Raw genomic sequence first — 13,456 nt, forward strand, 5'->3', positions numbered from 1 at the left:
CTTGAGATAAAACTAGGTTTTGATTATACTTGCATCCTACTAGCCAAAATGTACCTAAACTCACCTGTATTGTGTTCTTAGCAATAAAATGATATGGTGGGAATGTTCTTTGAACATGGTTATGTAGATGGATGGACCTTGTGTCCATCTTTATCTTACTTTACTTACTTACTTTATCTTTCTAAAAAGCACTCTGTGAAACTTTTGATTAACCAAAGTTATGAAAAATAGAAGAGGCCAATATCTCAATGCTATAGCTGCTCACTATCTTTTCCCATATATTGTTTCATTTTCTTGTATTCCAGTGTTTTTTCTTTCTTTTTCTTTCTTTCTTTCTTTGGACAAATTAATACACCTGCCTCCATTAGCAGTAATCCTCTCCTTTTCTCATCTTGGTTCTATCAAAGCCAGTTGGCCATCAGGGAGTATGGTAGTGATGGGAATACTTGCTTCTTTTTTCCAAAGTGATTGTTAATCTACCTGCTGGGAAGAACTTGCATTTTCCAGGGCTTCTATATCTATTTCTAAACAAAGAGAAAAAGAAAGAGAAAGAGAAATATATTGCCCCTAGTTTTTCTACAGAACACTTTTCTACAGAATTGATATGAAGGAAGAGCTTAGAATCTCCTCGGCAATCTTTTAACTTGATGGAAAGCTAATGTTTCAACAACAAATATAATTGTTTTTCAGGAAAATTTGTAAAATAAACAGCCTCATAATAGATAATATACATAAAAGCCAAAAAGGAATTAGAATAATTTGATATGTTTGTGTAATTTGGTAGAATGTTTTCCAATAACGGGAAAGGGATTGGAGAAATTTTAAAATGTACAAATGCTGACAGCAGTGTACTATTGTGCCTGACTATATTGTAAGGAAGTTAGAGTCAGGGAATCAGGGAGGTCGATATAAAAAGAAATGTAAGTTGAATGTAAAGAATAAGGTGAAAGGTGAATAATGACTTAATCAGAACTGAATACAAAACTGAGTAACCAGAATGAAGAAATGCATTCAGATGGTTTGAATATATACTGAAGAGATAATGATTGATGTCTGAATCATAAAGCATGCATACAAAGGAAGACTAATTGGATCAACAGGAAGGGTACAAATAAGGATCTTGTGGATATGTGAAGTTGTTAAGAGAGTGCTGTATTTAAAGATCAAAGGCAAGGATTAACGAAAGTGGAAGTAAGAATGGTTTGCTAAAATGAAAAAGTATGGTAAAGGCTGGTGATTTAAGCAAGGTTAAGTTAGACTTATTGTTCTATTTTGCTTAATTATTAGCTGTTTTCCCTTAAATTCTTATCCCTATCAATGCAATCCCTTGATGTGGTTGAGAGTTACAAACTTGGATGTACATTTTCAAGAAAATTTCACCATGAAAAAAGGCTCTCTCTATTTGTGTGTTAAACAATAACAAGGTTATTTTTTCTGAAAATAAAGGAATAGCAATTATTTGCTTCTTTTCTTTGCCCAGCAAGCATTAGACTCCCCAGTACAATATTACCTTAATGTGCTTGTTTTTATTTTTTGTTTTATTTTATTTTTCATGGTAGTGTGGCTGATCTTTCTTTGTTACAGCTCTTAATGGTTGCATTGAGCAAAACCATTGTATCTTTTACAAGGTAGATAATAATATACAAAAGAAATCTGGTGCCATGGTTGTTTTTATTTGTTTCATTTGTTCGTGAGAAAGAAAAGCTTTGACCATATCTATTCTCCCTCTCCTCTAAATTACCTTAAACAACTGGAATACTGAAAGAGTACATTGCTTAGATAAATACAGGAATCCAAATGAAGTCTTCCTTGACAAATTAGCTGCATAGAAGAAAACAGAGAGCTGTTAACAGGCTTCTGCCAATAGAGTTCCCAATATGTCCTTGTGTCAACTGCCAGAAAAGTAAAAAGCAAAATCAATTTCAAGTCACCACCTCTGCATTTGCCCAAAATGGCAGGATTCTTTTTCCCCTTCTCAGGTTCAATCCCCTCTTAATTCTTAATGATTCTATAAAAGTGAAATGGGGTTGACCCAGTTAGTATTTCCTAGAAATCACTGGAAAACCACGAACTGTAGATGACACCAGGAAGTTGAATACAGCATCCAGAAGAAGATGGTGATGTGTATCTGATGTGGGAAAGAATGAACTGCAGATGAGAGCTACTCTTATTTCCATAATCAGCTTTTCCTTCTCCTTTCTAAATCTTTCATTCAGACCCCAATACCTTTTCCTTGGTTAGATCATCAGCAACAGAAGAGCAAGTGAAATAAAGTTTTTATCAGATCCTTCTAACCCTCTCCAGTAAGCTAGTTTATCCAAAAGGAAAACTTCTGTTGACCATTCAGATTCAAATTCTATGAAGCCAATATAATGACATGTAAAGGTCATACATTGACAATTTATAGCAATATCCCTAGTTTGTGGAATGGCTAACTGTGACTAAACGTTAATAACTTATTTGTTATTAACACTGTTTTAGACTTGATGAAGTTCAGTGTTCTCATAATATTTTTTTGTTTTTTCTCCAAATTGGCTAGCTTTTTTACTATGGATTACTCAGATTTCTTTCAAATTTTACTGCTGTAATCATTACAAACAATGAGCAGGACCGTGGCCTAGAGGTGAAAATTCAATCCTAGGCAGGGGCAAATGTTTCTCTGTCAGGGTGCAAAGAGAAAATCTCTGCTGTGAGCTCTGTGTAGGCATCAGGAAAGGCGTCTGGCCAGTAAACACTCCACTCATTCATTCCAACTCCACTCCAATCAAAGAGATTAAGGGGCCATAAAAAGAAAAAAAAACTCATTACAAACAATGAAAATATATAGCTACAAAAAAAAAGTGCACATTGAGGGTGAGAGTTCATTCTCCAATGTGTGGGTTGGTTTCTGAATGTTTCGTTACCAAGCTAGGTAACATCTTCAGCAGAGTTTAGGGGAAGTTGGTGTCAGTGTTCTTCCCTTACACTCTGCTGAAAATGTTACCTAGTCTAGTAATGAAACATTCAGAAACCAACCCATGAGCTCGAGGAACGGACCCTCACCCTCATCCTACATCTGAGCTACAGATAGTTGCCACTATTGCAAAGTGCACCTTCTGAGTCTTTTCCCACAAATGCATTATAATCTTGAAACTACTAGCAGAAATTAGCACCAACCATCTTCTTGCATTACTGCTGGAACGTTATGCACCCCTAACATTGTTTTGGCCGAACCAACTAATGATATGGATCCCCTTTTGAATGGTGAGATAGAACATGTAAGATAGAATAGGTCCAGAGATGGTATTCAGCCAGTTCTGACTGGTTCTGGAGAACCGGTAGTGGAAATTTTGAGTAGTTCAGAGAACCGGTGAATATCACCTCTGGTTGGCCCCGTCCCCATCTATTCGCTGCCTTTAAGTCCCAGCTGATCAGAGTCCCAGCTGATCAGCTGGGTCTTCTTTTGTTTCCCTGCACAGGAGAATGGATCTGGAAAGCAGGTTAGTGGGGTAGAGAGGGAATGGGAATTTTACAGTATCCTTCCCCTTCCACACCCACCAAGCCATGCCCATCAAGCCACACCATACCCACCATACCCACTCACAGAACTGGTAGTAAAAAATTTGAATACCACTACTGAATAGTCACTTCAATATTTTTGGCCCAGGAAGCACCAGGGAATATAGAAGTGGGTTTGTTTAGCTTACAGGTATTTCAAACAATTTGAAGGGTTTTGCTATTCTACCCCAGGTACTGAAAAAAAAATTTCTTTGAAAGAAAATTGGCTGCACAATGAAACCATCTTCATTTCCCTAGCCCCATAGAGCAATGAGTTAATAGTTGAGACAATCAGAGACAAGGGATTGTGTGTGTTAAATTTACCAGCAAACTCAGCAGAGAAGGATTGGAGAGCTCAATTCTTCAGACATTCTGTGTCAGGCTTAGAATTAATTAGATTCTACTTAATGCACCTAGACTTTACCACCGAATACACTTTTTCCCCCAGTGACAATTCCAGAAGCCTTTAGCAATAGTTTTTGTGATGCTTCATTGAAAATGTATTCTTTCAAGCAAAAAGAATGCCTACAACTATTGGCAGGACTCATTTTTCTCTATTTTATTATGTAGTCTATATGTGTATATACTGGCATTTATGGTGGAGGGGATAGAAACCTGATTGATTTGTATTTATCACACCAAAATGTCTCCAAATGTAGTCAGAGAAGGAAAGAAGAGTCTTAAGCTTGCTACCAATTTTGTTTCTATGTCTGCTCCATAACGTCATGTTTTTCAAAATTCCAGAAAATTCCTTACACTGTTTCTATTTGAAGAATATACTGTTTGGACTTAGTGACCCTTTCTTTATGAGACAGAGACACCATATCTGAGCTTGAAAAATTTTGTGGATCTTTAGATGGCACCAGAGATCTACAGGAAACTCCTTGCTGCCATCTAGTGGATTTTTGTTGTCCTGATATGGTAGGAAAGGAATGTTTTTCTCCCTGGATGTTGCAGGTTTTTTTTAGCCTTTGGCCATGCTGCCTAGGGCTGCCGCTGATAATGAATTAGTCATATTTAGGGAGCCAATATTTCTCTATTTCTCTATGATATCAAGACAATTATTTAAATTTATGAAGAAAAAAAACTGTTTCAAGTTGAGTGAAGTTCCAGGTGATCATGTCCATTAAGTCTGCCGGTCTGTCTCCCTCCCATTTCACTGCAACTATTTGATCCAAAGCAAGACAAGGTGATTGCAAATCAAACATAATTGTTGAAAGACAATCTGCAAATGTATTCCTTCAGGATTCCAAGACCATAGATTGACTCACAAGATTGGAGCTAAAAATAAATATTGGGTTCATTTCAGTGCAAGGATCTCCAACTTTTTTAGACAGATAAGCAAAGCGTAGTCAATTACAAAATACCCCTTTACTGGAACGCAGATTGGTGAGGTTGTTCTTACCCTCTCAAGTCTCCTAAGATATATGTTATATCAGACTAAGTGTGGTTGCTTCCTGATATACTTTCTAGGGCTACTTCCTATTATTTCTGTATATCTTCACCTTTTTTCCCCTTCTGAGACTGATGGAGAGGCATTTCTGTAATTAAGAAGGTACTAGCATTTTGTTGTGAACAGTGTCACATTTTGCTTAAGGAAAAAAGGCATCTTAAGAGAAAAAAAGAAAAATGTAAAATTAGATGGCTCATGGAGTTTGATGGCCATGAACAAGCAGCCCACAGATCTATTTATTGCTACCCACAGATACAACATTGCCTTGATAATTGCTGTCATTGAGCTACTGTAGCCTTAGTATTTTGAGCAAAATTTATTTTATTTATTTATTAAACTAATTTATATGGCAGCCCAACTCACACACGGTGACTTTGGCCAGCTTACAACATTACAAATACACCCTGCCTCTCCCTTCTCACATATTTAGAGTTTACATTTGGGGAAACAGTGCAGTATTTTTCAATTTGGATGAACTCTAGATATCTGAGCTTCAGCTACCAAGCTCTCCATCCAGCCTGACCATTGCCTACACACCTCCAGTTTTGACAAACTGCTCAAAATATGATTGATATGACCATTAGTCTGTCTGACCTGATTTTATCAGTACTGGCTATTTGTTCCTTTCCCAAGTCTCAAATATGAACAACTTCTGATCTTATCTGATTTCCCAGTGGCTTAAGAAGATGCAGTTAATGCTGAGATGAAATGCCTGCTCAAAACTTCATTAGCTCATTTGTTTAGAAAGTTAATGGGCCACCCATCCCACTTATACTCCTTGGATGGCATATACTTAAATGAATAAAAATGTACAATAAAGTTCAACAGTGACGTGTAAAACATAAATACTAGAAGGGTCCATTTAATGAACCAGACTGAAACATGAAACAATTTCATTAAAACCAGTTCTTTAACAAGCTGAAATGAAGTCTTCAGCCTAGTGCCAGAAAGACATCAAACTAAAAGCAATGAGCTGCCCTGAAAAAGACATGTCCAAGGTTAGCTCCAAATTTAAGGATCTTTTCCTCTGTTAGAAGTCCTTGGCAAGTTTACTTAGCATGCTGGCAATGTAGCAAGAAGAATCAATGATTCACTCCCACCTCCCACCATCCCAAAAAAATTCTCGCCAGGTCCTTTTTATTTTGTGGGAAATAAAAATGTTAGACAGTTATTCTACCAAGTATGATGAATCAGAAAAATAGAAGCAGGTAAGCCTCAATAATGATTTCTGCCTGGTTTTCAGAAGCTATAGTCCCACAGTAGGCACCATATTTTCTACTTGCAGAAAGTCAAAAGAATGCAATATGACAGTCTTTTCTCAGAGAATATATGCCACCAACAGTCAAGCACCTGTAAAAGAAAAGGGGGACCTTATCTGTAGGAACTTTTTTTTTTTTTGCATACAGAAATATTTTCAGAATGAATGGAGAGTGTCATTATGCAGACAAGTAACTAGATCATATTGGAATATGTTTTATATGAATGAAATCAGAAAGTTCCTCTAGTTGTTCTATTTTTGCTGGGGAAAAGCAATGCATTCATCATCTAGCTTCCATCTGATAAAATTTTCTTTAGCAATTGATAAAAACAGCAAACTTTTTTTTAAAGAATGTCCCAGTGTAGTATTTAGTGCTGCTCCAATGTTTACATGCAGATGTTTCTATTTAAGATACTGTACAAATGTGTGTTCCAAGACAAAATTACTTTCTTTTACTTTGAAATTATATATTTCACTGTATCAAAGTTCCTTTAACCTCATTTAGCATGAGCAGAAAAGCAAAAAAGAACTATCCATGCTTTTCTTTAGAACCAAACCAAAATTTGGTCTACAGATGTTGAAGACAGTGGGAGACAATAAGGTCTGATTAGTTATTAACATGCAGACAGCATGGATCCAATAGATTGCAGTAGAGTTAAAAATTTGGAAAATTAATTTTGATGTAGAAAAAGGTAAAATCCTCAGAAATGCCGAGGGGCTAGCTAGGAGACCTCCAGGGCCCCTTCTAAGTTTGTTATTTTGTATTCTGTAGATGGTCTATGGGAGAGGTGTCAAATTCGAGGCCCATGGAGCCGGATCTGACCCACGGGGTGCTTAGATCTGCCCCATGAGGCCTCCCTGGAAACAGCGAAGGACTGGCCTCTGCCAGTGAAAACAGAGCTCAGGGGGCCATGCACAGCCCTCCCAGGCTCCGTATTCAGCTACGATGGCCTCCTGCACACTCTGCCAATGAAAACAGAGTCCGGGCGATCCAGACGTGATTTTCCCCGGCTCTGTTTTTGCTAGCAGAGGGCTACAGGAGGCCTTCACAGCCAAAACCAGAACCTTGATGAGTGATGTTGAGCTGGCCACACCCCAGCCATGTCCCCTGGCCATGCCCCCAGCCATGCCCATCCTGGCCACAGCCCCAGCCCCCTGAGGTCAAACACAACCCTGATGCAAATTGACACCCCGGGTCTATGGTCTAAGGCCCAAATAACAAATCCAGTCACCAAATTGGACTTTAAAAAAAAAAAAAAAAGACAGTCTTGTATTGACAAAGTGCTAGGGAAACTGATCACACTGGCCTTTCTAACTTATCAGCTACATAATTACTTTGAACATCTGGATACATTTGATATGTTACACTGAGGTTGGGGTAAGATTTCTCTTAATATGGTCTCCAAAAGAGTATGTGTTATAGATAGATAGATAGATAGATAGATAGATAGATAGATAGATAGATAGATAGATAGATAGATAGATAGATAGATGTAGATGTAGATGTAGATGATGTAGATAGAATTTGATATAGATATAGATATAGATATAGATATAGATATAGATATAGATTAGATATAGATATAGATATAGATTAGATATAGATATAGATATAGATATAGATATAGATATAGATATAGATATAGGTTTTGGCATGTTCGGGTCTTTTCCCATGTAAGATTGAGAATATATCTGTGATATTTCAACAAGGTCCCACTTGCCATTGTCAGGCTGGTGCTTTCAGCTTCGTGCTTGTGCGAGCAAAGTGTAATCGGAGCTGCCGTCTCTCTATAAATACCAGTGGGGATGTGTGGTGTGCTGGCTCTGTTGTAAGCGGGTTGGTTGGCTGTGTTGTTATTTCTTGATTGGTTGATGGAGTCGATGTTTGCAGATTGGTTGGCTTTTTTGTAAGAACCTGTGTGGCTAGGAACTGGCTGTGTATCGCCAAGATACTCTCAATCTTACACAGGAAAAGACCCGAACACACCAAAACCTGCATACCTTCACCCGTGAAAATCTACAAAAACAAATATTTATATGTACAAATATATAGATAGATAGATAGATAGATAGATAGATAGAGAGAGAGAGAGAGAGAGAGAGAGAGAGAGAGAGCTACAACTTTAAAAGTACAACTATAAAGACGTGGGAAAATACCCGAACAAACCATACACACACACACACACACACACACACACACACACACACACACATATACATACAAGAATAATTTAATAATTTATGTGTTGAATTTGAATTTGTAATATTGGGGGACAGACATTATGAAAAATCTATTTCTATATTATTTGTTAATTTTGCAAAAGGAAAAACACATCTTAATAAGCGGTTGATTGCTGTCCATTTAGGAGAGGCTATGATCACAATATTCCAGAGGAATTTAAAAAAATGTCCTTAATGCTCGTATTAAGGAATTGATCACAACCCAAAGGGCAGAACAAAAAGAGTTAAATGAGTGTCTATGCCACCACAAAAAGTGTCATATTGCACAAAACATGAAGATGAAAGGCAAAATCTCACTGAAGGAAATTGACTTTAGAATGCAATTTAAAAGATTAGAACAAGGAAAGATATAATCAACCAACCTAACAATTAGGACTGATTTATTGCCTTCTCTTGTACAGCCTGTTATTATGGCAGAATATTCCTTCAAATAGTACTTAATATTCACTTGCAAAAATTGCTATTTTAAAAACTTTTTTAATGCAATGTTTTAAACAGCTATTTAATTGTCTCTAAACTTAATGCTAATTATGAAATGATGGAATAGCTCTTTTCCTTGGCGGTTTCTCTGGACAGCAAACCATGAGAATGATTGCAGTGGAATAATGTAGAAAATGTATGGGAAGGATTATTTGCCTGCTTTGCATAGCGACACATTTAACTTTTTTATTTATTAAAGCATTAAAACCAACCCTTTATCAATGAAACCCACAATAAATCATAATAAAAACCAAATGGGATACTTATTACAAGTTTCTAAAATTGCATGCTCCATTTCAAAACTATGTTTTCCCAGAGTTCATTCACAAAGAATAAAGAATAAAGCTGATTGTTCCTGAGGCTTTCTGAAGAAGAAGAGATGGAAACACATTCTTGGCTTCACATTCTTATTTTTTTCCTTTACTTCTGATCTTCTTTTACAGATAAGGAAGACCTGCCATGAGGACATAAGGCCATATGAGCCAACACAGTTATAGCTTTTGTAAAATCAGGAATTGCATCAGGTTCTAAATTATGTACAATTTGTGACCACACTCTGTCAGAATTTCAAACATATGAAGAGGATTTATTTATTTATTTGTTTGTTTGTTTGTTTATTTCCTTCTCCATCTTCTTCTCCTTTTGTCCTCTTCCTTCCTTTTTCCTTCTTCTCCCCTCCTCTTTCCTCCTCCTCTCTTCTCCTCCTTCTCCCTTCTTCTTCACAAGTGGAGGGCCCATTTTTCTAGATCAAACAAGTGTTCTGTTCATTGACTGGAACTGACCAATTGGCTTGTCATCTGAAGCTGACATAATGAGATGAGAGAGAATGATTGGCCCAACCTGGCTAATCACCCAGCCAGCTTTTATGCCTGAGCCAGAATTAGAATTCAGTCTCCTGGTTTCTAACCTAGTGCCTTAACCACTAGACCAAACTGGCTGTATTATTTAAAAACTCCTTCATAGGTGGATTAGTAAAGTTAATCCAAAGAATTATAATACTTTTTTTCTAATTCCCTTTGTTTTCTTATTAAAATCAGCAGCAAAGTATGTTCCTACAGTATAATAGCTTTCTATAATATTTGAACAGTCCAGTGTCTGGGACTACCAAGAGCTTGAAAAGTGTAGCTGGGGATTGATGGCAGATGCCTAAATAAAGCAATGAATGAAGGAGAAGATGACATATTTTCTTCCAGTGAATTTGCTAATCACAACATTAAATGCCTATTGATCAGAATGTTTCCATTTGCTAATGATTATTTTAGTACTTTTCTTAGAAAATCAATCAGCCAAATTTTAGTGATTCAGTTTTGGGATCATTGGTATGAGCATGAAGTCATATTTAAAGGACATGATTGTTCTTTGATCACAGGTTTTATTTTTCTGATAAAGTTACCTTCTAAAGAAGTGAATTGCAACACATTACAAGAAACTGAGAGGGACCTTTTGTAACTATTTCTCCACAATGAACTGAAATAGTTATTCTGAATCCCAAATCTATCTGCACAGACTTTTTAATTCTCATTGCTCTGGTAGAGAAAGACCCAATAGAGTATCCATTCTTTTTTCTTTGAAATAAATCTGAATATCAAAAGAATGCCTTTCATGTAGAACAATTAAATATCCCACCCTTAATTCCAAAATCCTGGAAGAAGTGCAAAAATGTATAAATAATGGAGAATGGATATGACATTATTTTATTTGGATCAGACATAATTTATCTGGTGAGATGAAGGACTGCATTTTTGAAATAAAAATATTGTGTTGGTTTACACTCCTAAACATAGCCAAAAACTGTTTCGCAACAATGCCTTGAGAGAAAACATGACACTGCCTGAAGTAATTACATAAAGTGGTGATTAATTTAACTGTTAATTTACAGTTCAACAGTGGTTTCAGATAAGCTGTACCACAAAATAGCTTCAAATGGGGAATGTGTTTCATTTTTATAATTGACTGTGACTAATTAAATCTAAATCTTTAAAAAGATATGAAAATATATCCCATTATTGTTTCTCTTTCGAGAAAAGGTGAGGGGGTAAAAATAAAAATAAAACTATTCATTTTAAGAATTCTGTGATAATATCACAGAAGAAAAAGTCTGATCATTTTTATTCTACACCAGGGGTTGCCAACCAGTGGGCTGGGGACTGCTGGTGGTCCACGAGAAAATGTTGGTGGTCTGCAGAGAAATGTTCCCCCCAAAGCACCCCCCAAAGCAATTAATCCAGGCTGCGCGGAACACAAGGCTGTGCCTCCCACATGGCCCATGGGAACACAAGGCTTGTGTCACTTGCATTGCAAACAACACAAGGTACGGAGGGGAGAAAGGGAAGAGGTGGGAACTTGCCCCACACACCTCACCTGGCCACCGGGCTGCTTCTTTCTGCTTCTTCTGCTTTGGCTACAAGCAAAGAAAGCAGCAAAAGTCTTTCTTTCTCTTTCCCAAACTCTGCCAAAAATAAGTCTTTGGGACCCTGAAAGGCATCCTGCTCCAAGAGGCTGTGCCGGCAAAGACTCATTTCTGGGGGAGTTTGGGGGAGAGAAAGAAAGACTTCTGCTGCTTCTGCTTCTTTCCTTGCATGAAGCTAATAGTCTCTCTCTCTCTTTCCGCCTGAAAATGAAGCTGGAGACAGTATCCTGCAATCCCAAATAAAGAATGATTGATCAGTAGGAAAATGAGGTAGGGAATTTTCCTGCAGATTTTTGGGGGGATTTTCCCCGGGTCTCTGGTCCATGGGATTTTAAATTATGAGGTTGGTGGTCCTTGAGGTTCAAAAGGTTGGCGACCCCTGTTCTACACTATTCAACCCATGCCCTGTTGGATCATTGTTTCAGTTATATTTCCTTATTTAAACAGAAAAACAGCACGATCAAAAGAGAAGTTAGAGCAGGAGTGACTTTTTTTTCCTGCTGGCTTTCCCATTGAGTTTCCTTTGGGAGCTGGAACCGAGCATAAGAAATCTTCCTTCCTTCCCTCTCTCTCTCCCTCCTTCCCTTTTCCTTCCTTCTTTCTCTCTCTCCCTCCCTCCTTTCCACCCTGCTTTTCTTTCTTCCCTCCCTCCCTTTCTTCCTCAATATTCCCTTCCTTCCTTCCTTCCTTCCTTCCTTCCTTCCTTCCTTCCTTCCTTCCTTCTCCCTCCCTCCCTCCAATTCCTGATTGTGGGAAGCCCATTGTCAGTGGGGAAGCCAGTAGGAAATTGTAAGTTCAAGGCCAGCAGACAAGTTCTGATAAGAGGAGAGAAGAAGGGTGTGTCCAGGAGTGCATATCAGGAATGCTATGTGAGATTGAGGAGAAGGTACTAGTTGGGCTTGGAGGGTTTGGGGTGTACATGAAAGCGTTCAGGTGTCAGGGCTCCAACATGCACAGAGGGTGGTGTGAATCAAGAAATGCGTATGAGTGTGTGTAAGAGGTGCCATGTGGGTCACATAAAGTGCCATGGAGTTGGCCTGAGTAAGAAGAATGAATAGGGGTCACAGGTGATAGCTGTCGCACTGGTCAGAGATAGCATGTGTGGGGTTAGCATGGATTGAGAAGAGGGCATGGGGGTTCTTGGGAAAGAGATGCCATGGAGGTCAGGGACAGTGGATTGGGTGATGGTAATTTTTATGGAGCGATTCGTAGTCAGGGAGGCATGGGTGAGGGAGGTGCACGGGGAGGTGCAAGAGATGTTGCATAGGTGGGGAAAGTGCTTGGAGGGAAGCACATGTCAGGGAAGCTCACAGAATGTTGGCAAGCAGAAGGAAGGGTCTATGGGGTTTCCTTCCTCTCTATTCTCTACTGTTCCTTCCCTTTCCAGCAGGCAGATAAATGGCTGCTGCTAGGTGGGACTGGGAGTGAGTTATTTCAAGATCGATTAGGAAACTGTCACAGAACATTAAAAATGAATGTCACATGACCACAGGAGCATTGAAATAGCCGCAACTTTCCCAAATTTTATACCCTCAGGAATAAAGTCATTATCTTGCTGTTTGAAATAACATCAACATTAATGTGATGCTTTCTTTTTTTTTAAAAAAATGTATGGAATATGTTTTATCCCTAGTTTTAATATATAATATAATTTGGCTACAATTTATGATTATTTTAGCAAAATTCCCATGATCTGGCACACATCTTTTTTTTTGTTCACTTGACCGTTGTATCAGATAGGATTTGGTTGATAGGCAGTGATTAATGTAACATCTCTGTTTATGTTTGCACACAAACACAAAAACATATTTCTGTTCCACCATCTAGCACCAAAATGAGAAACATGCAGATATCCAGATGTTCTTGAACAACAGTCCCAAGCTTTCTTCAAAATTGTTCCTGCTAACCAGAAATGCTAATCATTACATAATCACTCTTCAGCACTGGCAGTTTGCAGCTGGAGACGTGCAAAAAAAAAAGTTATTTAACAATATGTTTATATAGAACTTCTCATACTAAAATATCTCAACATGAAAGTCTCAAAGTAAGAACAAAAATAAAATACATGTGTCAACAT

The sequence above is a fragment of the Notechis scutatus genome, chromosome 4, assembly GCF_049901735.1.
Source record: "Notechis scutatus isolate UNSWTSFEM ecotype Mainland chromosome 4, rNotScu1.2, whole genome shotgun sequence".
NCBI lineage: Eukaryota > Metazoa > Chordata > Lepidosauria > Squamata > Elapidae > Notechis > Notechis scutatus.